The sequence below is a fragment of the Hippopotamus amphibius genome, chromosome 2, assembly GCF_030028045.1.
Source record: "Hippopotamus amphibius kiboko isolate mHipAmp2 chromosome 2, mHipAmp2.hap2, whole genome shotgun sequence".
NCBI classification, from domain to species: domain Eukaryota; kingdom Metazoa; phylum Chordata; class Mammalia; order Artiodactyla; family Hippopotamidae; genus Hippopotamus; species Hippopotamus amphibius.
Genome location: NC_080187.1, coordinates 53,927,175 through 53,952,206, shown reverse-complemented (window position 1 = coordinate 53,952,206; position 25,032 = coordinate 53,927,175).

The window sequence follows — 25,032 nt, the reverse complement described above, 5'->3', positions numbered from 1 at the left end:
TATGCTATCCCTTGTTTACCTGTCTTTCAGTTTTACCAGAGGTGAACTCTTTCAGGACTATGTGGTTTCCATCTTTAGAGCCGCAGATTTGCCTGGCACACAGGGAGCTCAGTTACTAAGTGCGTGAATACATGTGTGAGCACATCAGAGGGAATAAAGTCTGGGAGGCACTTTGTAAACCATAAGGTGCAGCAAAGATGGAAGCATTATTACCGCTATGTAATAAAACTGAAAATTCTAGAAAGTCTTCAAATTTTACTTCCTTATAACATCTATCTTGATGTTCCCCAAGACAGAATCAATGACTCGTTTCTTGGGAGTCTTTCAGTAGGCTGCATTTGGCATTTTTTCCGGGATGCTTTATGCAAATTATCAGTTCACGTACCTGTCTCCCTCACTAGCTGGAAAAGTCTTTTAGGAGAGAGATGTGACACCTTCATCCCTGGGATACTGGCTTGGACCCACCTCAGTGCTTTGACTATTAGTATTAGTGGATTTTCTGCCGTCCTCTCTCCCCACGGCAATATCTTCATCTGCAGCCATTGTCTTTCCTTCCTTGATCTCAGAGGAAGCAGCAAACCCATTCTATTCTCCTGTACCCTTGGGAGTTGAAGATGTGAGTGGAGCTAGAGCTTTCTTTAATCACTGACTGCTAATGTGTTCATGTAACAAACACAGGAGACCACTTTACCTCCCTGGAAAGACGTTTATGCATGTGCCTTTTTTTAGCAAAAAAAAAAAAAAAAGAAGAGAAACCAGGGACCAGGGCTGGGGAGGAGCAGGACAGAAAAGAGAAAATGGGCTGTGTTGAGGAGTGGGGCTTAGCTGGCGCAGACCTCCTGAGCAGCCCGTGAGAACCAGGCGAGGATCTGCTGGTATCTGTGCACAGCCAGAAGCATCCTTGATGGGGAAAGGACTGAGCCTGGGATTGCCTGGACTTAATCAGATTGTGCAAAGCCTTGCAGGAGCAGCCTCTCAGCTGACCTTCTGTGTGTAGCTCGACATTCAGTGCTTGCCTGAGATTAACATGAATAGTGTTACACCCTGTTTATTGATCCTGCCTGACCATAGTGAGGAGGCTGCTGTTTTCCTCAAGAGAGAGGCCTGTGTGAGGGCTGTGAATGGATGACCAGCCCAGGGAGGAGGCTGGGGGAAGGGGAAGGGCCAGGGCTACAGCCACAAACGAAGCCTGAAGTCCCGGAGATGGCAGATGGAACTGGCTGGTGTGATACAGATTCACAGGATTCTGGGGCAAGAGAGAATTGTAGAGATCACACAGTGCATCCTTTAATGCAGGGGTCCCCAACCCTGGGCCGTGGACAGGTACTGGTCTGTGGCCTGTTAGGAACCTGGCCACAGAGCAGGCCACATACAGACCTTCCCATCGCTCGTGTTACCACCTGAACTACCCTCCCCACCTGCCACCCCCACCGCCTCCCACGTCATCTGTGGAAAAATTGTCTTCCCTGAAACTGGGCTGTGGTACCAAAAAGGCTGGGGACTGCTGCTTTAATGTACAAGCACCCTTAAGATGAAGCCCAGAGAGGTTAAGTCACTTGCCCAAAGTCATTCTGATAAGTAGAGCTTTAATGAGATTGTAGGTCTCACAGCTGACAGGCTAGTGCTCTGTCCACAGTACCACAGACTGGACATCTGGGTAGACCAAAGGGCTTCATGGAGGTCAAACCAAGGACAACCCTTCATCCTCAAGGGCTGGGAGCCCATGGATGGATCAGGAGAGAAGCTGGTTTGGACCAAGGAGATATTGAGATGGGGCAGAGACTGGGACATGACATCTCTCAGTGGTCCTTCGCTCCAGTGGTAGATCTTATTTATTTTATCCAGCAGCTCAGTTCTGTTACTACTTGCTAATTGTCTACTCATGATGAATAAGGCTGATTTCTTCCTTTCCTCTGCCCTTCCCTTCTTTCCCTTCTTCTTTCCTCCCTCCCTCCTTCTTTCCTCCCTCCCTCCTTCCCTTCCTCCTTCCTTCCTTCCTTCCTTCCTTCCTTCCTGGTTTTCTCTTCCTCCCAGTCTCTCTCCTTCTTTCCCTCCTTCTTTCTTTTTTTTTTTATTTTATTTTATTTTATTTTATTTTATTTTTTTTGGGGGGTACACCAGGTTCAATCAACTGTTTTTATACACATATCCCCATATTCCCTCCCTTCCTTGACGCCCCCCCCTCGATTCCCCCCCACCCTCCCTGCCCCAGTCCTCTAAGGCATCTTCCATCCTCGAGTTGGACTCCCTTTGTTATACAACAACTTCCCACTGACTATTTTACAGTTGGTAGTATATATATGTCTGTACTACTCTCCCGCTTCTTCTCAGTTTCCCCTTCACCCCCCGCCCCCTCCCATACCTCGAGTTCTCCAGTCCATTCCCTGTATCTGCTTCCCTGTTCTTGTCACTGAGTTCATCAGTACCATTTTTAGATTCCGTATATGTGAGTTAGCATACAATATTTGTCTTTCTCTTTCTGACTTACTTCACTCTGTATGACAGATTGTAGTTCTATCCACCTCATTACATATAGCTCCATCTCATCCCTTTTTATAGCTGAGTAATATTCCATTGTATATATATGCCACATCTTCTGTATCCATTCATTTGTTGATGGGCATTTCGGTTGCTTCCATGTCCTGGCTATTGTAAAGAGTGCTGCAATAAACATGATGGTACAAGTTTCTTTTGGGATTATGGTTTTCTTTGGGTATATGCCCAGGAGTGGGATTACTGGATCATATGGTAGTTCTATTTGTAGTTTTTTAAGGAACCTCCAAATTGTTTTCCATAGTGGCTGTACCAACTTACAGTCCCACCAACAGTGCAGGAGAGTTCCCTTTTCTCCACACCCTCTCCAACATTTGTTGTTTCCAGACTTTGTGATGATGGCCATTCTGATTGGTGTGAGGTGATACCTCATTGTGGCTTTGACTTGCATTTCTCTGATGATGAGTGATGTTGAGCATCTTTTCATGTGTTTGTTGGCCATCTGTATGTCTTCTTTGGAGAAATGTCTATTTAGGTCTTCTGCCCATTTGTGGATTGGGTTATTTGCTTTTTTGGTATGAAGCTGCATGAGCTGTTTGTATATTTTGGAGGTTAATCCTTTGTCCGTTGTTTCATAGGCAATTATTTTTTCCCATTCTGAGGGTTGCCTTTTAGTCTTGTTTATGGTTTCTTTTGCTGTGCAAAAGCTTTTAAGTTTCATGAGGTCCCATTCGTTTATTCTTGATTTTATTTCCATGATTCTAGGAGGTGGGTCAAAAAGGATGTTGCTTTGATGTATGTCAAAGAGTGTTCTGCCTATGTTTTCCTCTAGGAGTTTGATAGTGTCTGGCCTTATATGTAGGTCTTTAATCCATTTGGAGTTTATTTTTGTGTATGGTGTTAGGAAGTGTTCTAATTTCATTCTTTTACATGTTGCTGTCCAATTTTCCCAGCACCACTTATTGAAGAGGCTGTCTTTTTTCCATTGTATACTCGTGCCTCCTTTGTCAAAGATAAGGTGCCCATATGTGTTTGGGCTTACTTCTGAGTTCTCTATTCTGTTCCATTGATCTTCCTTTCTATTTTTGTGCCAGTACCATACTGTCTTGATCACTATGGCCTTGTAGTATAGTTTGAAGTCAGGAAGCCTGATTCCACCAACTCCATTTTTCCTTCTCAAGATTGCTTTGGCTATTCGGGGTCTTTTGCGTTTCCATACAAATCGTAAGATTTCTTGCTCTAGTTCTGTGAAAAATGCCATTGGTAATCTGATCGGGATTGCATTAAATCTGTAAATTGCTTTGGGTAGTACAGTCATTTTCACAATGTTGATTCTTCCAATCCAGGAACATGGTATATCCCTCCATCTGTTTATGTCATCTTTGATTTCTTTCATCAATGTCTTAAAGTTTTCTGCATACAGATCTTTTGCCTCCTTAGGCAGGTTTATTCCTAGGTATTTTATTCTTTTGGTTGCAATGGTGAATGGGAGAGTTTCCTTAATTTCTCTTTCTGCTCTTCCGTTGTTCGTGTATAGGAATGCAAGATTTCTGTGCATTAATTTTGTATCCTGCTACTTTACTAAACTCATCAATGAGTGCTAGCAGTTTTCTGGTAGAGTCTTTAGGGTTTTCTATATATAGTATCATGTCATCTGCAAAGAGTGATAATTTTACTTCTTCTTTTCCAATTTGGATTCCTTTAATTTCTTTTTCTTCTCTGATTGCTGTGGCTAACACTTCCAAAACTATGTTGAATAACAGTGGTGAGAGTGGACACCCTTGTCTTGTTCCTGTTCTTAGAGGGAATTCTTCCAGTTTTTCTCCATTGAGAACAATGTTGGCTTTTGGTTTGTCATATATGGCTTTTATGATGTTGAGGTAATTTCCTTCTATGCCCATTTTCTGGAGAGCTTTTATCATAAATGGATGTTGAACTTTGTCAAAAGCTTTTTCTGCATCTATTGAAATGATCATATGGTTTTTATCCTTCAATTTGTTGATATGATGTATCACGTTGATTGATTTGCGTATATTGAAGAATCCTTGCATCCCAGGGATAAACCCCACTTGATCGTGGTGTATGATTTTTTTAATGTGCTGTTGCAGTCTGTTAGCTAGTATTTTGTTGAGGATTTTTGCATCTATATTCATCAGTGATATTGGTCTGTAGTTTTCTTTTTTTGTGACATCTTTGCCTGGTTTTGGTATCAGGGTGATGGTAGCCTCATAGAATGAGTTTGGGAGTGCTCCGCCTTCTGCAATATTTTGGAAGAGTTTGAGAAGGATAGGTGTTAACTCTTCTCGAAATGTTTGATAGAATTCGCCTGTGAATCCATCTGGTCCTGGGCTTTTGTGTGTTGGGAGATTTTTAATCACTGCCTCAATTTCTGTACCTGTGATTGGTCTGTTCATGGTTTCTATTTCTTCCTGGTTCAGTCTTGGAAGATTGTATTTTTCTAAGAATGTATCCATTTCTTCCAGGTTATCCAATTGATTGGCATATAGTTGCTTGTAGTAGTCTCTCATGATGTTTTGTATTTCTGAGGTGTCCGTTGTGACTTCTCCTTTTTCATTTCTAATTCTGTTGATTTGCATCTTCTCCCTTTTTTTCTTGATGAGTCTGGCTAATGGTTTATCAATTTTGTTAATCTTCTCAAAGAACCAGCTTTTAGTTTTATTTATTTTTCTTATGGTTTCTTTCCTTTCTTTTTCATTTATTTCTGCTCTGATCTTTACGATTTCTTTCCTTCTGCTCACTTTGGGGTTTCTTTGTTCTTCTTTCTCTAGTTGTTTGAGGTGTAAGGTTAGGTTGTTTATTCGATCATTTTCTTGTTTCTTAAGGTAGGACTGTATTGCTATAAACTTCCCTCTTAGAACTGCTTTTGCTGTGTCCCATAGGTTTTGGGTTGTTGTGTTTTCGTTGTCATTTGTTTCTAGATACTTTTTGATTTCCTCTTTGATTTCTGTAGTGATTCCTTGGTTGTTTAATAGTGAATTGTTTAGCCTCCATGTGTTTGTCTTTTTTGCAGTTTTTTTCCTGTAATTGATATCTAGTCTCATGGCGTTGTGGTCTGAGAAGATGCTTGATATGATTTCAATTTTCTTGAATTTGCTGAGGTTTGATTTGTGACCCAAGATGTGATCTATCCTGGAAAATGTTCCGTGTGCACTTGAGAAGAAAGTGTAGTCTGTCGTTTTTGGATGGAATGTCCTATAAATATCAATTAAGTCGAGATGGTCTAATGTGTCATTTAAAGCTTGTGTGTCTTTATTTATTTTCTGTTTGGATGATCTGTCCATTGATGTAAGTGGGGTGTTCAAGTCTCCCACTATAATTGTGTTACTGTCGATGTCCCCTTTTATAGCTGTTAGCATTTGCCTTATGTATTGAGGTGCTCCTATATTGGGGGCATAGATATTTACCATTGTGATATGTTCTTCTTGGATGGATCCCTTGATCATTATGTAGTGCCCTTCCTTGTCTCTTTTAATAGTCTTTACTTTCAAGTCTAATTTGTCTGATATGAGTATTGCTACTCCAGCTTTCTTTTGACTTCCATTTGCATGGAATATCTTTTTCCATCCCTTGACTTTCAGTCTATATGTATCCCTTGGTCTGAAGTGGGTTTCTTGTAGGCAGCATATAGAAGGGTCTTGTTTTTGTATCCATTCAGCCAGTCTGTGTCTTTTGGTTGGAGCATTTAATCCATTGACATTTAAGGTGATTATTGACATGTGTGTTCCAATTACCATTTTCTTAATTGTTTTGGGTTTGTATTTGTAAGTGTTTTCCTTTTCTTGTGTTTCCTACTTAGAGAAGTTCCTTTAGCACTTGTTGTAAGGCTGGTTTGGTGGTGCTGAATTCTCTTAACTTTTGCTTGTCTGGAAAGCTTTTGATTTCTCCCTCAAATCTGAATGAGATTCTTGCTGGGTAAAGTATTCTTGGCTGTAGGTTTCTCTCTTTCAGGACTTTCAGTATATCCTGCCATTCCCTTCTGGCCTGCAGAGTTTCTGTAGAAAGGTCAGCTGTTATCCTGATGGGTTTTCCCTTATATGTTGTTTGTTGCTTTTCTCTTGCTGCTTTTAATATTTTTTCTTTGTGTTGAATTGTCGTTAGTTTGATTAATATGTGTCTTGGTGTATTTCTCCTTGGGTTTATTCTGTATGGGACTCTCTGTGCTTCTTGGACTTGGTTCATTATTTCCTTTCCCATGTTGGGGAAGTTTTCCACTAGAACCTCTTCAAATATTTTCACAGACCCTTTCTTGTTTTCTTCTTCTTCTGGGATGCCTATAATTCGAATGTTGGTATGTTTAAGGTTATCACTGAGGTCTCTGAGGCTGTCTTCTAGTCTTTTTATTTTTTTATCTTTTTCCTGCTCTGTGGCGTTTATTTCTTCCATTCTATCTTCCAACTCACTTATTCGTTCTTCTGCCTCAGTCATTCTGCTGGTTAGAGCATCTAGAGTATTTTTAATTTCAGTTATTTTGTTATCCATTGCTGTTTGTTTTTCTGAGTTCTTATGAACTGTTTCTTGTACTTTCTCTAATTTGTTATCGAGATTTTGTATCATTTTTACTATCATTACTCTAAATTCTTTTTCAGGCATTTTTCCTATTTCCTCCTCATTTATTTGGTCTTGTGGGTTTTTTTCCTGCTCCTTTGCCTGCATGGTGTTTCTTTGTTTCCTCATGGTTGTCCAAGCTTTTGGGGTTGCTTGTCCTGGTGATAGAGGTGTTTATAGAAGACTGTCCAAGCCTCAGACTAATGTCCAAGTATTGGATTAGACGAATATTCAGTCTAGGAAACACATACATGTATAAGACACACAATTATTGAATCCGTTAGGACATAAGGCTCTAGAAAGACCTGACAGAACCCCAGTGTGCTATCAGATATTCAGAGAGAAACCCAGCAGAAATTGACAACTGAAACAGAACAAATCAGAGACAAAAGCAAAAGCAAACAAACAACAAATAACACCCTACACATACAAACATCAATCCAGGGAGATTTTGTAAGCTAGGATCAAATATAGAAATGAGCTGGAGTACCACCAGAGAGAATGGAGATTCTCAGAATGTAATTAGACAGCTGTACTAAGAACTAAGATAAAGACAAAAGCCTAATATTAATACCAAGGCAGTGCATCATCTGGAGAATAGAGCAAGGAGTCTGAGCAGACCGATAGTGTTGCTTATAAGTATGTTAAGATAAAATACACTTAAAATGGCTGGAAGAAAGGGGAACAGAAGAGCGTAATGTGGTTGGAAATATGCAAAGAAAAAGAAAGGAATAGAAGTGTATAAAAGAAAGGGATGAAAGGAAAGTATGAAAGATATTTTGTCCGTACTACCAAAAACTTAGCTAGATATAGAAGTATTTTAAAAGGCAAAAAAAAAAAAAAAAAAAAAAAAAAAAAAAGAGTAAAAAATATCCTTATAAAATTATGTTGTAAAACTTGTAAATCCCTTAGGGCTAAGATCGTATTTAATAAATCAAAAAAAAAAAAAAAATCCAGAACTGATCCCCGAATGGACCAGTTCAATAGGTATTGATACTACTATTTCTGTTTCCTTAGCGTCTCAGCTGTAAGTGTCCTTTTCCTTGCCTTGGGTTTTTTTTTTTGCGTTATTCTGTGACCAGCAGAGGTTCCTTTATTGTTCGTCTGTAAGCCTCGGTGTGTGGGGAGGGAGAGGGTGCAATAGTGGCTCCTTCTCCTGGGAGTGAGCGAGCAGTGGCGCACTGTTGCTTCAGTCAGGCTTGGAGGTGCCTGTTGCAGAGGGCGCTGGTGGCTCAGGCGTACACAGAAAGTCTTAGAGTTGGGCCTCTCTCGGGGTTTTTTCTTTTTGATGCTGGTTTTTTTTTTTTTTTTCTTCTCTCGGCAGCCTCCCTGCTGCTGGCGTTGCAAGGAGTTTTAATCTAGCCCCGCCCGAGCGCCTGAGGGTGCTTGTTATCCCTGAGCGCCTTATGTGGCCCCGCAGGGCGTCTCTCCGCTGCCTGTTGCAGAGGCGCAGAAAGAGAGAGAGAGGCTATGCGCGCGGCTCCTCCCCCCCGCCCGGGAGCCTGCAGCCTCCAGCCGCCATCATGGCCGGGCAGCTCTCAGGGATCGGCACTCCTCTCCGCGGACCTCCTCCCTCCTGTCCTCTTGGTCCGTCACCCTACCGGCAACAATGTTTCTCCCCCTGAACCAGCTCTCCGGTTCCCACGCTCCCGCTCCTAGACCCTCCGTTCAGCCGCGGATCGATGTCTCGGTCCGGGAACGCTGAGCTGCGCTGCGGACCCTCCGTATGTTTCTCACTCCCTCCCGTCTGCCACAGCTCCGCCGCTTCACCCTCTTTGAGCCCTCGTAGATGCCTCCCTACCGGCTATGTCAGGTTCTCCGCAGCCCTTTCCGGTGTCCGAGGCCGTCTGCTGGTGTTCAGCTGGTTCTCTGTGGGAATGACTGTGTCCTTCCGTGCATTCCCAATGCATCTGAGTCCAGAGGAGATGGGACAGTGTTTTTAACCAGTTCTCCAGAATGACTCTGATGGCAGATTCAAGGACTCCTATCCTCCAGGATGACTCTTCCCTCCTAATGAAGGACCCTTTTCTCTTTTCCTCGCTGCCTAGTCTGGTTTCACTGGCTCAGAGGGGGCCACATACAGAGGCCTCGCACCTGGCCCTTCACACCCGAGTTCCTGGTGTGAAACAGCTGCGCCAGCACCTCAGCTCTGGGGCGTGTGCAGAAGCGTGTGCGGACGCACCACACAAACCACGGCAATTTCCCCCTCCTTCTTTCTTTCCTGAGCATCACTCTCATGTCAGATGTTGTGTACTGTCAACCAGAGATAGAAAAGATCAGTCTCTGTCCTCTGTGAACACACAACACAATATAGAAGGGAAGAGATGGGCAGAGGTTGGGTCCTCACGGGGGATTAGTCCTTGATTTGAGGGCTCCTGTACATGGGAATAATAAAAGAGAACTTCTGAGATAACTCTGGAAATAAAACAAAATGCTCTTAAAGGCAACCCTCACAATTTGATGTGAGAATCACTTACACATGATTCCTTCGCAGATATGTTCCCCCCCTTCCCTGATAACTCCTTGAATTTATTTATTCATATTTGACCTTCACTGAACTTTCACCTACATTCGTGCATTTTTATAAACAACAAGCAAGCTGAAGGACCACACACACAGATACACAGCTATGGAGTGACAGCCCTACACAAATACACACCCCTCCACAAACATTGATGGGTGTAAATGTATACACGTGTCAGCTTAGGTAGACACAAACAGAACTACATAAATATACACATGAATATATGCAGGGAAAAAGCTGTATTAGCATATGCTTAACAGTGTTGTAGCTGAGGAAAGGCAGTTCAGTGCTTTGTCAAAACAACAACAATGACAATGAGAAAAACAATACAACAAATTTGAAGAAAGGTGGCCAGGTTTCAAATGATTTACAACTTTGATTTCTCATTCAGAGAAAATATTTTGGAAAAATCTGGGATCCCTTCAAAGGAAGAAGTAGAAATTTGGTTTGTTCTCTCAGAGGAGAGGAACCCAGAATGTGCACAGCTTCATCCGGGCTCTCTCAGCATCTGGGCAAGTCTCCCTAGAAACCCATTCTCACTTGTCACCACTGGCTTCCCGATTTGTTTCTTCTACTAGACTGTGCTTCTTAATGCACCCACTGTCATAGTCATCTTGTTGTTCTGAGCCCCTAGCATGGAGCCTACTTCATAGTAGAGGCTCAATAAATATTTGTTGACTAATCAGCACTAGTGACCAAAAGAAAATGTGATACACACACACACACACACACACACACACACACACACTGGGATACTATTCAGCCATAGAAAGGAGGGACTTCCCTGGTGGTCCAGTGGGTAGGACTCCGTGCTCCCAATGCAGGGGGCCCAGGTTCCATCCCTGGTTGGGGAACTAGATCCCACATGCCACAACTAAGAGTCCACATGCTGCAACTAAGAAGTCTGCATGCGGCAACTAAGATCCTGTGTGCCGCAACTGAGACCCAGCGCAGCTAAAATAAATAAATAAATAAATAAATAAATAGATAAATAAATAAATATTTTTTGAAAAAGAAGGAAAGGCTGGCATTTGTGACAACATGGATGGGCCTTGAGGGTATTATGCTAAGTGAAGTCAGACATATACTGTATGACCTCACTTATTTGTGGACTCTAAAAAAGCCAAACTAATAAAACAGCAGATTTATGGTTGCCAGAAGTAGGGGGTGGGGGAATTCGGTGAAGGTGGTCAAAATGTACAAACTTCCAGTGATAAGATAACTAATTCCTGGGAGCATAAGGTTCAGCCTGTTGGCTGTAGTTAATAATACTGTATTGTATATTTGAAAGTGGCTAAGAGAGTAAATCTTAAAAAGTTCTCATCACAAGGAAAGATTTGTAACTATGTGAGGCGATGGATGTTAACTAGACTTAATGTGGTGATCATTTCACAATATGTACAAATATCCAATCACTATGTTGTGCACCTTAAATTTGTACAATATTGTATGTCAATTATATCTCAATAAAACTGGAAAAAATTTGTTGATTTAGAAAATTAATTACTCTAAATGGGCAGGAAAAGAGAGCATTCAAAGGTCACCCCCATAATTTTGGTGCATTTCCCTTCCTCTCAATGTAGAAGATAGTGTGGCTGGGATCCCTCAGCCTGTTAGTCAATCACCTTTTCTCCAGAGTGGTGATTATTACAGAGTCTGGAAAGCCAAACGCCCCCTCCCCAGGCTCCTTTGTTGTTCCACTTCTGAGGTGATTTAGGCGCTACCAACCAGCTGCACTAGTTGGAGACTCACATTTGGAGGTGAGAGGCGCAGGAAACTGCATTGCAACAGATGTGGTGTGGTTTTGGATTTGATGGTGTAGTGGTGGCTTCTGGATTCAACCAGGAATTTCCTGATTGCGGCAGGAAGCTTGGCAGTCTAGTTCTGTGGTGTGATTTTGAAAGCTGTTTTGGAAGCTCAGGATAGAGTCTTTCTCCAAAGCCTCCTGCTACTGTGAGCCATGTGTATAATTCTTGTTGTAAATCTCCTTCTGTTTGAATCAGTAAGAGTGGATTGTGTTATTGGCAACTTATCTTGATCGATACACTTTTGCAAGGACAGGTGGCCTAAACTTTAGCAAAGCCAAGAAGGGAGTTCACATGAGTGGCTTAGCTTTCTCACTACTGTATCCATGTGGAATAGTTATGAGAGAAACAAAGACTGCCCATCTTCTCAAATAATAAAATCTTACATGTTACTTGAGGCACAGAGATTTAAAAAAAGACCAGCTGCCTTGTAGTCTAGAAATGGAGAGGAAACAGGAAAGCTGCTAGGAGGCTATTGGGCTGTAAATTTAGTAAGAATGCAACAGGAAGTGGGAATCAGCTAACACATCGGGAGCCACAATGCTCAGACACTGTAGGAGGGTGCTATGTACTGAATATGTGTGTCCCCTCAAATTCAGATGTTGAAGTCATAATTCCAATAATGTGATCTTTGAAGACAGGGCCTTTGGGAGGTACTTGGGTTTGGATGGGATGATCAGTGGAGCCCCCAGAATAGGACTGGTGCCTTTATAAGGGGATAAAGAGACCAGAGCTCTCTCTCGGCCATGTAAGGATACAGTGAGAGAGAGGGCAGCAGTCTACAAGCCCAGAAGAAGGCTCTCACCAGACACCAGATCTGCCAGCACCTTGATCTTGGACTTCCCAGCCTCAGAGCTGTGAGAAATCAATGTTTGTTGTTTAAGCCACTCAATAGGTGTTATTTTTTGTTATAGCAGCCCAAACAGACTATGACAGAGGGGTAGCTGATGCAGCAGTGAACAAAACAAAGTTCTTTCCTTCCTGGGGCTTACCTTCTAATAGGGGATTAAGCACAGTAAAAAAAATGACAATTGAATATGTAATATGTCAGGTCAATCCACTGGTGGTTTAGTGGATGCTTGCCTCAGTTTTTAAAGAACTTTGTAAATACCTTGTGGGCAAAAGGTCTACCGTTTTGTGACTCCTAATAACCCCGGCACCAGACTCATGGTAAGTCATAGAGAAATTCTTGTCGACTTATTATTTGAGGTTAGTTGGATTTGCATTGCAAGAAGAGGGGTACAAAAATTTGGCCTCACTTATGTAATTCCAAATGCCATGAACAATTGCTTCTTACTGGGTTGGAAGTAATATTCCTAAGGTCTCTGCTAGCGCTAAGATCTATGTATTTTTTTTCCTCCTTAACGACCCTGATTGTTTTAAAAATCAAATGGTATAAATATAGGCTGAACATATATTTATTTCATCATGACTTGGTTAAAGAACAGTATAAAAATGAAAGAGAAGGAATTTTATTAAAATCTTTATAAGTACTATCCCAAGTGCACTGCTTTAATATGTGCCATTATCCTATATTCTTCCCTTTAAAATGGATTTTCTGCTACAAACCTGCATAAATTTTGCTTTATAGCCATTTGCCTTCTATATCTATATATCATTAAAACTTTATTGCTTTAGTACAAAACTGTATGCTTCTTCTGATTACAACCAAGCAAAATTATATGTGCACATGGACAAAAGCCAGAAGAGAATAAGTATTGGGTAAAAATAGTGAGACTCGGCATAGTTCTTTTCCTCCTTTAGATGTTCTTTGAATGCTTTAAAAATTTTTTTTATTTTATTTATTTTTGACTGTGTTGGGTCTTCATTGCTGTGCGCGGGCTTTCTCTAGTTGTGGTGAGCAGGGGCTACTCTTCATTGCAGTGTGTGGGCTGCTCATTGTGGTGGCTTCTCTTGTTGTGGAGCACGGGCTCTAGGCACGCAGGCTTCAGTAGTTGCAGTGCGTGGGCTCAGTAGTTGTGGTTTGTGGGCTCTAGAGCACAGGCTCAGTAGGTGTTGTACATGGGCTTAGTTGCTCCTTGGCATGTGGGATTTTCCCAGACCAGGGATCGAACCCGTATCCCCTGCATTGGCAGGTGGATTCTTAACTACTGCACCACCAGAGAAGTCCTTTTTGAATGCTTTTATCTAACATTTATACAGGAGTATACTTAACTATTGATTCCATTTGGAAAAGAAAAAAGTTCCTCTAACTAAAAAGAGTTTAAAACCCAGCAGAGCAATCTGGAGAGCACTGACCCCTGTGTGGTGCTATTGGCCTCAGTGAAGCAGGCTGAGGGGTGCCCTTGCATGTGCTTCACACACCTAGAGGATGCAGAGAGGATTTACCTGCCCTAGGGGTCCCGGCCTCCCAGGTACAGGATCTCAGCTTCAGATGGGCCTCAGAACTCCCTGGAACTGGCCTAATTCAGGGAAAGCATTGCGCAGGGAGGTCTGGGCGGGCTCAGTGGTCAGCCACTGCCATCGAGGCTCCTTTGCACCCTGTTTATGTCCCTTATTTGACTCTGTAGACCTGATGTTATCATTTTGCCACTTCCCCCGCCACCGCCCCCAAAAAAGGTTTACTACAAAGAGCAAAGAACTATGAGTTCCAGTCCTGGCTTTACCACTAACTCTTAGTATGTCCTCTCAGAGAACTACTTAACCCCTCAGGGTCCCAGTTTCTCACACAGAAGAATGGAGATGTTAACTAGGTGATCTCTAAGACTCTTTCATTTCGGGTATGCCATGACTCTGTATTTCTAAGAATAAGGAAAAGATAGTCATGCATTTTGTTCACCTGGTTAATCTTTGGGGCTCAATCCAAGAATACTCTGGTTGTGGAGACCCGAGAGGTCCCAAACCCTGAAACTCAGTTTAGGCATGGATCCAATCAAATCAACAAGACCTCCTTAGCTTTTTTGTTTTTGTTTTTTAAAAAAATTTATTTTTTTATTTATTTTGGCTGTGTTGGGTCTTGTTGCTGTGCGCGGGATTTCTCTAGTTGCCGCCAGCGGGGGCTACACTTCACTGCTGTGTGTGGGGCTTCTCATTGCAGTGGCTTCTCTTGTTGTGGAGCACAGGCTCTAGGCACACGGGCTTCAATAGTTGCAGTGGGTGGGCTCAGTAGTGGTGGCTCATGGGCTCTAGAGTGCAGGCTCAGTAGTTGTGGCACACGGGCTTAGTTGCTCTGTGGCATGTGGGATCTTCCCGGACCAGGGATCAAACTCGTGTCTCCTGCACTGGCAGGAGGATTCTCAACCACTGTGCCACCAGGGAAGTCCCAAGACCTCCTTACTTTTAAAGACAGCATTGCTAGATAAACTTGGACTTAGCAATTAAAGGATAATTAAAGGAACTTTCACAAAAGAAGGAACTTTCTACTTGTGCAAATACACAGCACGAGGCATCGAACACGCAGTTTTGCAGACAGGAAGGCAAGACCCTCAATTGGAGGTGGGGAGAGGGGAGTGGGAGTTGGTGCATATTGGGTGTTTTTAAGGCAAAGTTCCAGAGACCCAGTTCAAAAGAAGATTTATTGGCTTCTGCTATGGTCTGAATGTGTTGCCCCAAATTTATATGTTGAAATCCTAAGCCCCATGGCGATGGTTTTTGGAGGTGGGGTCTTCGGGAGTGATGAGGTCATGAGGGTAAAATCCTCACTAATGGGATTAATTTCTTTATGTAAGAGGCCTTCCTTACCCCTTCTACCATGTGAGGACACAGTAAGAAGACTCTGAGGAGGCTGGTTTTCACCGGACACCAAACCTATCAGCACCTTTTTCTTGAACTTCCCAGCATCCAGAATTATGAGAAATGAATTTCTGTTGTTTATAAGCCTCCCAGTTTGTGGTATTTTGTTGAAGCAGCCTGAATATGCTAAGATAGCTTACATAATTAAAAATCCAGTTCTGCACTCAGCTTGACTGAGGGACTCTTAACAAATCATCAGATCAACATTGTTCTCTCTGTCTCCTGATCCTGGTTCCCCTGTACAGGCTTCACTCTGAGGCAGCCCCTCCTCTCAAGGAGGCTCAGGGGCTCTAAGGATACATCCTTCTCACTCCCAGTCTCATTCCCCAGGACAATTACTTTTTTCAACCATTCCTGTTTTGGGTTCTTTTGGTTAGTCACTTTTATAGTCTCAAGGCAAATATGAGGGTGAGTCAAAAATTATCCACACTCTGGTTATATTAAAATTTCTTTTGGCTGCACTGTTGTATCAGTGCTTTCCGTTCAAGGCTACTGTCTCCCCAGTCACTGCTGTGCAGGTGTGAACAGCAGTTCGTTTGTAACTGCAGTGTGAGCAAAAATGGATGCCCCACTTGTGACTTGCATGAAAGAAGAGCAGCGTGCATTCATTTTTGTGGTCTGAGGGTGTGCACATCTGCACACTTCTGCCCACACCGTCAACACTCTGCAAAAACTTTGTTTTGGGGTGTTAAAGCATCCTCCCCATAGTCCTGACCTTGCTCCATCAGACTTCCACCTGTTTGGTCCCCGAAAGCAGCCCTACGAGGATGAAGATTCACTTCTGATGAAGAAGTGAAGACAGCGGTGCATTCGTGGCTCACAGCTCAGCCTAAAACATTTTTTAATGAGGGAATACGAAAATTTGTTGACAGATGAACAAAGAGTATTGAAAAGCAAGGAAATTATGTTGCAAAATGATGTACTTTTATTTTCTAAAAGTTAATTAAAATAAATTCTACAGTCAGAGTGCGGATAATTTCTGACTCACCCTTGTAGTAATGTGATAATATAAACAGGCTTATATCACTGCTTCTTTATTTGTCAATATCAGTTTCTTTTAATGATGGAAGATCAGATCATTCTTACGCCATCTGGCCCAGCAGAATTCTAATGCTAGGCTTGGTGTCTTCTTCCCTGGGTGACTTGTGCAGATATAAACAACATACTCTTCATTTCTTACTCCATCCACTGTATCCTGTAAAAGATGTGGAAACCTCTGCTCATATCCTTCCTTCTACTTCTCCCCACTTCCTTCCACTTCAAAGTTGGTAACAGCTACTTTGTATTCTGTAAACACCATGGATTTTTCCAAGATTGCTCATATGTTGATTCTTTAAGCTTAAAATCGGGAAACAATATTCACATTTTTGTGATCATGTCAGTATTGTTCACTGACATGCAAAGCACCACATGTGGGTTTATTCTCTGTGGCTGTGATGTCATCACCACTTTGTCAGTCAGTGGAGATTGTGCCTAACATTTGTTCAGACAGATAGTTAATTTTTCACATTTCACTACTTGCCTTTATCATATACTCAATTTTTTCAAACTTTAAATCCTACGTCTATTATTTTTGTTATTATATTTTATATTATTATGTGTTCTTTCTTTTTTCCTGCATACTTTTACAATCTCTTTATCCTTGGTATTCTGAAATTTCATAATACTATGTCTAGGTAGGGGTCTTTTCTCATCCTTTGAGCCTTTATTCAGGGGCTCTCTTTTAAATCTAAAGACCCATGCCTTTCTTCACTTTGGTATGTTCTCTTATATTATTTCTTTCATAATTTCTTTCCTCCTGCTTTCTCAGCTATCTCTTTTCAGAACACTTATTAATCTGATGTTGGACCTCCTGGGTTGATCTTCTCACTCTTAAAATTCCTCCTATGTTTTTCATATATATATAAATATATATAAAAATATTTTATATATATATATTTTTTCTTTCTATACTCTGGGAGATACTCTCAAATTTACCTTTCAATCTTTCTATTGCACTTGAAAAATCTCAGCAACCATAGAGATAGATTTTTGAATTCTAAGAGCTCTTTCTTATTCCCTCATGGCTCGTTTATTCATAGACTATAATTCTTGGTTTTACGGATTTTGTTTTGCTTGTGTTTTGAGCTCACTTCTGTGCCCTGAATATTTTTTTTGGGGGGGGGGTCATTTTTTCTGTTTGATTTTTTCATTTACATTGCAAATATTTGTTGACATTTAATACCAAAGCAATAGAGACTGAATTGGGAGTTCTGAGCAGAGAACTGGGATTGCTGACTGTTCAGGCTTTTGAAAGGGACAGGTGGGGAGCAGGCTGCTGTGCTGTGGGACATATACAGGCATGGTGACACTGCTTAGTAGGTGCCCTAATTTCCCCCCAGATAGTGTTTAAAGTTGAGAACAACTTTTTAAAAAATTAAGAACAACTGAATTTTTGGCCAGTGAGAAATGCCTGATTGTGGCAGCTCTGCTCCCTGGAGCAGGGAAGGATTGGGGTTAGGGTCACATATCCAGTAGGCAGGCCCTCACTTGCTCCTGGAGTTCTGAGCACTACTTCTCATTCCTGTGCCTGCCTCGCTCTCTGTCTTAGAATCTAGAGTCTTTCAGGTTCTGCAGATCCCTTCATCATATTCTAGGAGGATGCTTCCTTTGTTTCCTTTCCTTCCATCTGTTTTATGTCTTCCAGCAATTTATTAAAGCTCTGCAGCTACTGTTAGCTCAATTCTTGGTCCTTGTGTGTTTATATCTTTGAAATTATTTTACCATCTTTTTCACAGGATCTTGGGAGGGGCAGAGGTACCCCTGTGTGCTTGGCACCTCACCCTGAATCCAACTTTATGCTGATGTTAATTTTGTGGAAAGATGATGCTCTGGATTTTCAATTGATTATGGATGTGAAGAGACTTTGAGTTTACTTTCGGATGCTCTAGGGCTGAAAGGAACCTTGGAATTTAATAAATAAATCCCATCCACCTCTTACTTTCTATATCGGTCACGGTTCAATTCTAGAAGCATGAGCACTAAGTATTTATTTATTTATTACAGGAATTTGACCTCACACAATTGTGGGAGGTGACTAAAAGTTCTCTGTATGGCTGTTGTCTTTGTATTTGATCCTGGGATTTGAATTCTGCAGAGTGGGTGGGAGAGATACATGTAAAGCAGTGGAGAGTCAGGACAAGATGGAACCCAGAAGCATGAGCTGGAGCCCATGAGGATGGACTAAAACCTGTGTCTGTTCTTGCTGCCTTTGACACTGATGGTGTGGATGCCCTGCTGAAGAATCTGATGCTCTTCATCACAGAGGTCCACATGCATCTAGAGCATGGAGAAGCTGAATAAGAATCTGAAGGAAGACAGAGAAGCTTCAGAACTAACCACTGCCCAGCCCAACAAACTGATTCAGCAGATAAGCTGCCTGGTCCCCTTATGCACCAACCCTCCCAGCATAAGACCAAATATGGCTGCTACTTTACTGCCACCTTCCCAATTCTGTGGACCTTCCCCAGTTGGGAACTTACAGGGAAAGGTATTTTAGGAACCAGTTCTGTTTTGTCAAGTTGACATACGGCAAAGCCACCACACTTTCCGACTTCAAAAATTCAGCTCAGAGAGATGATGTGAATTATTCAAAGCTCAATAATTTTTTTAGTGGTAGAACTTGGACTAGAAACAGGTCTCTTGGTTAGCAATTCAAATACCTTTTAAAAAGTCTCCTCCTTTACTATGGATATAAAACATTCTTATTTAAAAAAATTAAATAACAGAAAAGTTGGGTAAAATAAAAGATCACCCACAGTTCCATCATTGAAACTCAATAATTGTTAATATTTTAGTGTATTTCTTTTTATTCTTTTTCTTTGCACATTGGCCTGTATTTCCAGAATTATACTATGCATACATATATAAATATTTTCTTATGCATTAATGTCTTTATCAGCATCATAAAAAATAATGTATTTAACTATCTGTCTAAAAATAGACATTAAGGATATTTCTAATTTTCTTGCTACTAGAAATAATGCTGAGTATACCAAAAATGCTGAGGATCCTTGTTTATATATATTTTTATTACCATTTTATCATTATAAGAGAATCTTAAAATTGAAAGCAAATAGTCTGATACTGCTTTCATCAATGATTATACCAATTTACCAGAAGATCTGTCTTCCTAAACATTTGACAGCATTGGATATCATCTTTTAAATATCTTTGTTATCAAAGAAAACAATAGCAAAAATCAATAAAACTAAAAGCTGGTTCTTTGAGAAGATAAATAAAATTGATAAACCTCTAGCAAGACTCATCAAGAAAAAGAGGGAGAGGACTCAAATCAGTAAAATTAGAAATGAAATAGGAGAAGTTACAATGGACGCCGCAGAAATAAAAAGCACCGTAAGAGACTACTACAAGCAACTATATGCCAACAAAATGGACAACCTGGATGAAATGGACAGATTCTTAGAAAGTGTTAACCTTCCAAGACTGAATCAGGAAGAAATAGAAAACATGAACAGACCAATCACAAGTAATGAAATTGAAACTGTGATTAAAAATCTCCCAACAAACAAAAGTCCAGGACCAGATAGCTTCACAGGTGAATTTTATCAAACATTTAGAGAAGAGCTAACACCCATCCTTCTCAAACTCTTCCAAAAAATTTGAGGGGAAGGAACACTCCCAAACTCATTCTAGGAGGCCACCATCACCCCGATACCAAAACCAGACAAAGATATGACAAAAAAAAAAAAAAATTACAGACCAATATCAATGATGAATTTAGATGCAAAAATCCTCAACAAAATACTAGAAAACAGAATCCAACAGTACATTAAAAGGATCATACACCATGATGAAGTAGAGTTTATCCCTGGAATGCAAGGATTCTTCAACATACGCAAATCAATCAATGTGATACACCATATTAACAAACTGAAGGATAAAAACCACATGATCATCTCAATAGATGCATAAAAAGCTTTTGACAAAATTCAACACCCATTTATGATAAAAACTCTCCAGAAGGTGGGCACAGAGGGAACCTCAACATAATAAAGGCCATATACGACAAACCCACAGCAAACATTCTTCTCAATGGTGAAAAACTGAATGCAATCCCTCTAAGATCAGGAACAAGACAAGGATGTCCATTCTCCTCACTACTATTCAACATAGTTTTGGAAGTCCTTGCCACAGCAATCAGAGAAGAAAGAGAAATAAAAGGAATCCAAATTGAAAAAGAAGTAAAACCGTCACTGTTCGCAGATGACATGACACTATACATAGAAAATCCTAAAGATGCCACCAGAAAAATATTTGAGCTAATCAATGAATTTGGTAAAGTTGTAGGATACAAAATTAACACACAGAAATCTCTTGCATTTCTATACACTAACAATGAGAGATCAGAAAGAAAAATTAAGGAGACAATCCCATTCACCATTGCAGCAAAAAGAAAAAAAGACCTAGGAATAAACCTAACTAAGGAGGTAAAAGACCTGTACTCAGAAAATTATAAGACACTAATGAAAGAAATGGAGAGATATACCATGTTCTTGGATTGGAAGCATCAACATTGTGAAAATGACTATCCTACCCAAAGCAATTTACAGATTCAGTGCAATCCCTATCAAATTACCAATGGCATTTTTTACAGAACTAGAACAAAAAATCCTAAAATGTGTATGGAGATACAAAAGCAATCTTGAGGGAAAAAAATGGTGCTGGAGGAATCAGACTCCCTGACTTCAGACTATACAACAAAGCTACACTAATCAAGACAGTATGGTACTGGCACAGAAACAGAAATATAGATCAATGGAACAGGATAGAAAGCCCAGAGATAAACTATGGTCAACTAATCTATGACAAAGGAGACAAGGATATGCAATGGAGAAAAGATAGCCTCTTTGATAAGTGGTGCTGAGAAAACTGGGCAGCTATATGTAAAAGAATGACATTAGAATGCTCCCTAACACCATACACAAAAATAAACTCAAAATGGATTAAAGACCTAAATATAAGGCCAGATACTATAAAACTCCTAGAGGAAAACATAGGAAGAACACTCTTTGACATAAATGACAGCAACATCTTATTTGACTCCCCTCCTAGAATAATGGAAATAAAAACAAAAATAAATAAGTGGGACCTAATGAAACTTCAGAGCTTCTGCACAGCAAAGGAAACTATAAACAAAACGAAAAGACAACCCTCAGAATGGGAAAATATATTTGCAAACGAATCAACAGACAAAGGATTAATCTCCAAAATATATAAACAGTTCATGCAGCTCAATATCAAAAAAACAAACAACCCAATCAAAAAATGGGCAGCAGACCTAAATAGGCATTTCTCCAAAGAAGACAAATGGATGGCCAAGAGGCACATGAAAAGCTGCTCAACATCAGTAATTATTAGAGAAATGCAAATCAAAACGACAATGAGGTATCACCTCACACCGGTTAGAATGGGCATCATCAGAAAATCCACAAACAGTAAATGCTGGAGAGGGTGTGGAGACAAGGGAATGCTCTTGCACTGTTGGTGGGAATGTAAATGGTTATAGCCACTATGGAGAACAGTATGGAGGTTCCTTGAAAAACTAAAAATAGTGTTACCATATGACCCCACAATCCCACTACTGGGCATATACCCAGAGAACACCATAATGCAGAAAGACACATGCACTCCAATGTTCATTGCAACACTATTTACAATAGCCAGGACATGGAAGCAACCTAAGTGTCCATCAACAGGTGAATGGGTAAAGAAGATGCGGTATATATATACAATGGAATATTACTCAGCTGTAAAAAGGAACGAAATTGGGACATTTGTAGAGACATGGATGGACCTAGAGACTGTCATACAGAGTGAAGTGAGTCAGAAAGAGAAAAACAAATATCGTATATTAACACATATATGCGGAATATAGAAAAATGGTACAAATCAACCAGTTTGTAAGGCAGAAATAGAGACACAGATGTAGAGAAGAAACATATGGACACCAAGTGGGGAAAGCTGGGTAGGGGTTTGGGGGAGAATGAATTGGGAGACTGGGATTGCCATATACACATTGCTAATAAGAAAAAGAAAATCAAATTGTACACTTTAAATATATGCAGTTTATTGTATGTCAATTGTATCTCAATAAAAGTTCTTAAAGAAAAAATAAATGAATGAATATCTTTGTTACCAAATTTTACCTTATCATTGTTTCAATTTGTATTGCTTTGGTTACTTGAGAGGGTGAAAATTTCACCTGAGTTTGATAATCATTTGTATTTAATTCTGGTAAATTGTTTGTTTATCCACTTGTCAATTGAGGATCTTAATTTTTTGTATTGTCTTTTACTATATTAAATATAGTAACTACTTGTTAGATTGTTACAGATATATTTTTTTCCTGAGTAATTTGGTGCTCTCAGTCATAACTATGCCAGAACAATTGGGCCCTGGGAACAGAAGCACAGCCATGTGGAGAGTGGGGACAAGCTGACATTTAGACATATTCTGGTCAAGAGTTCTGATTGGTGTTTGTTGAGGATGCTGTTGTGAATCCCAGATGAGTCATTAGGGGTCAAATGTAACCCCTGAGCAGATTAGCAAGGCCAGGTGGGGACGGGGGAGAAGACAGAGGGTGGTGAAGGACACAGGCTCTAGGGTGCCCTTAAAATCAGGAAAAGTGTCTGGTGAAGTGGATGTGGTGGGAACAGTTGGAGAAAGTGACTCTGACATCTTAGAGTTTGTAGTCAAGAACTGTCCTCAGACTTTGGAGAAAGATTGTTTGAAAAAGTTCAGATGACAGATGGATGCAATTCCATTCCCTAGGATGAAGGAAAGCTGCTCAAAAACAAAATTATGACAACTGCATATAAGAGGATCCTAAAAATTTAAACTTGGAGGGAGCAGTCAAAATATTTTGCTTTTCAATGTTTGCATATGGATTTTATTCTTGAATGATTAATGAATTCTCTACACATTGAATGGGAATTCATATTCTCACCTATATACCTTGTATATATCACATAGCTCATATATATTTCAAATATATATGTTAGCACATAAAACATAAATGATTAAGGTGAGGGTATTCCCTTATTCCACCTAGGTTTTGACCAGATTTGAAATATTTGAGTAGACAGGATAAAAAAGGGGATTTTACTAAATGTGGCTGTAGACTGTGTAAATTTCCTTTAATGTTCCAATAGAAATGAGAAAATAGTGATATCCACTCTTGTTTTTTATTGTCTGTTGAACCATACCTTTTGGTAAAGAGCTCCAAAACTGAACCACCTATGTCGCGGTTCATAAAGCTTGTGTCTTCTTCAAGACACTTTTGGGACTTATTTTTAGAAATGGAAATGAAAGCAAATTCCAAAAGTTTTCATTATATATGTTAAATAGGATTAGAAAGAATAATTATTGTTTTATCTTGACATGAAAAGCATGGATATTAATGTGAATTTTGCCTTCAACCTTGGTGTATAGAAAAGAAAGATGTGTAGTATATAGCTTTGTGCTCTTGAAGGCCTTTGTGTGTTCATTTATTTGTGCCTCATTTCATTTCATAAAGATTTTGAGCTTTCCTGTCTTTGCCCTGCTGCTTCCTTTGCTGGGAATAATTCCCTTCCTTCTCTTCTCCATCTGGTGAACTCCTACACATAATCCAAGAGCCAACTCACTTATCACCTGCTCTATGAAACCTTCCCCAGTTCACCTGAGGAGAATGAACCTCAACCCTCCTAATGTATAGCTCTCACATTGGATTGTTAATAGTTTCTACTAGATTATAAATGCTCTGAGGTCTCATTGATCTCTATGTTCCCAGCATTAGCATAGAGCCTGCAGAGTGCAACACATGAGGGACTGAAGCACAAAGCACATAAAGTCCTTTATGATGGATGGACTGTCTTTTTCTCTCTTTGTGTTTCAATGTGGAGGGACGTAGAATAACACTCTGGCCTCGCCTTGCCCTGCTCCCTCCCTCATGCCTCCTGGGGGAGGAGGATGACTCCTCTGATAGGTCTGGGCTCCTTGGTTACCCTATTTTGCAGGCAACCAGCCTTGACCGCATGGAGAAGTTTAGTTCTGGGGCGAAGTAGGAGGAAGTTCAATGTGGCCCTGAATCTGAACCAGCTGTTATCAGTAATAAGTCTGATGAGTTGCTCTGCATCTGGCTGACTCCCCTTGTGTCTCTCCACCTCCATTGGTTCCTGACTCAGGAGCGGAAGAGATGCATTATCTATTGCTCCCCTGCTAAGCCCCCAACACCTGACATTTGTACAGTGCCTTTCAGTTTACAAAGCTCTTCCACATCCATTATTTCTAGGGCTATAAATGAGGTAATGAAGGGCAATGGGAGTTTTGGGAACGAGTGATTAATTTCAGTTGGGGAAACCACGTGGAGCTGCCTGTGTGTGAGCCTCGTTCAGCACAGGTGTTGGGCTGGAGGGTTCCTGAACTCTGTCCCCCCTGAGCCCTTACAAAAAGTAGGGAACTGACAGAGGACATTGACCCATTCCCAGAATTTGCCTCATCCAACATGTAGCTTGCTTTTCTGGTCCACTGCACACTTAGTGCTTCTTTCCCTGATTTCTGACATCTGTTGGTTATGTATTGGTGTTTCTGATTCTTACCTCGGGAAGTCCTGGCTTTCAATCTCTTTGAACATGCTATTGTGACATGACCTGGCACCCTCTGTGGGTCAGGACCTGAGGATAACTCTCTGGGATCATGCTCTGAGACTAAAGCTGCTTTGCCCTATCACAGTGCCGTAAATCAGCTGGCACTGACAGCTTTGTGCTCTAATAGACTCTCATCATGGGACTTAACAACCTTAAGGCAACTGGGTCTCTTTGCTCAGTCATAGCAAAGACCTCATGACAT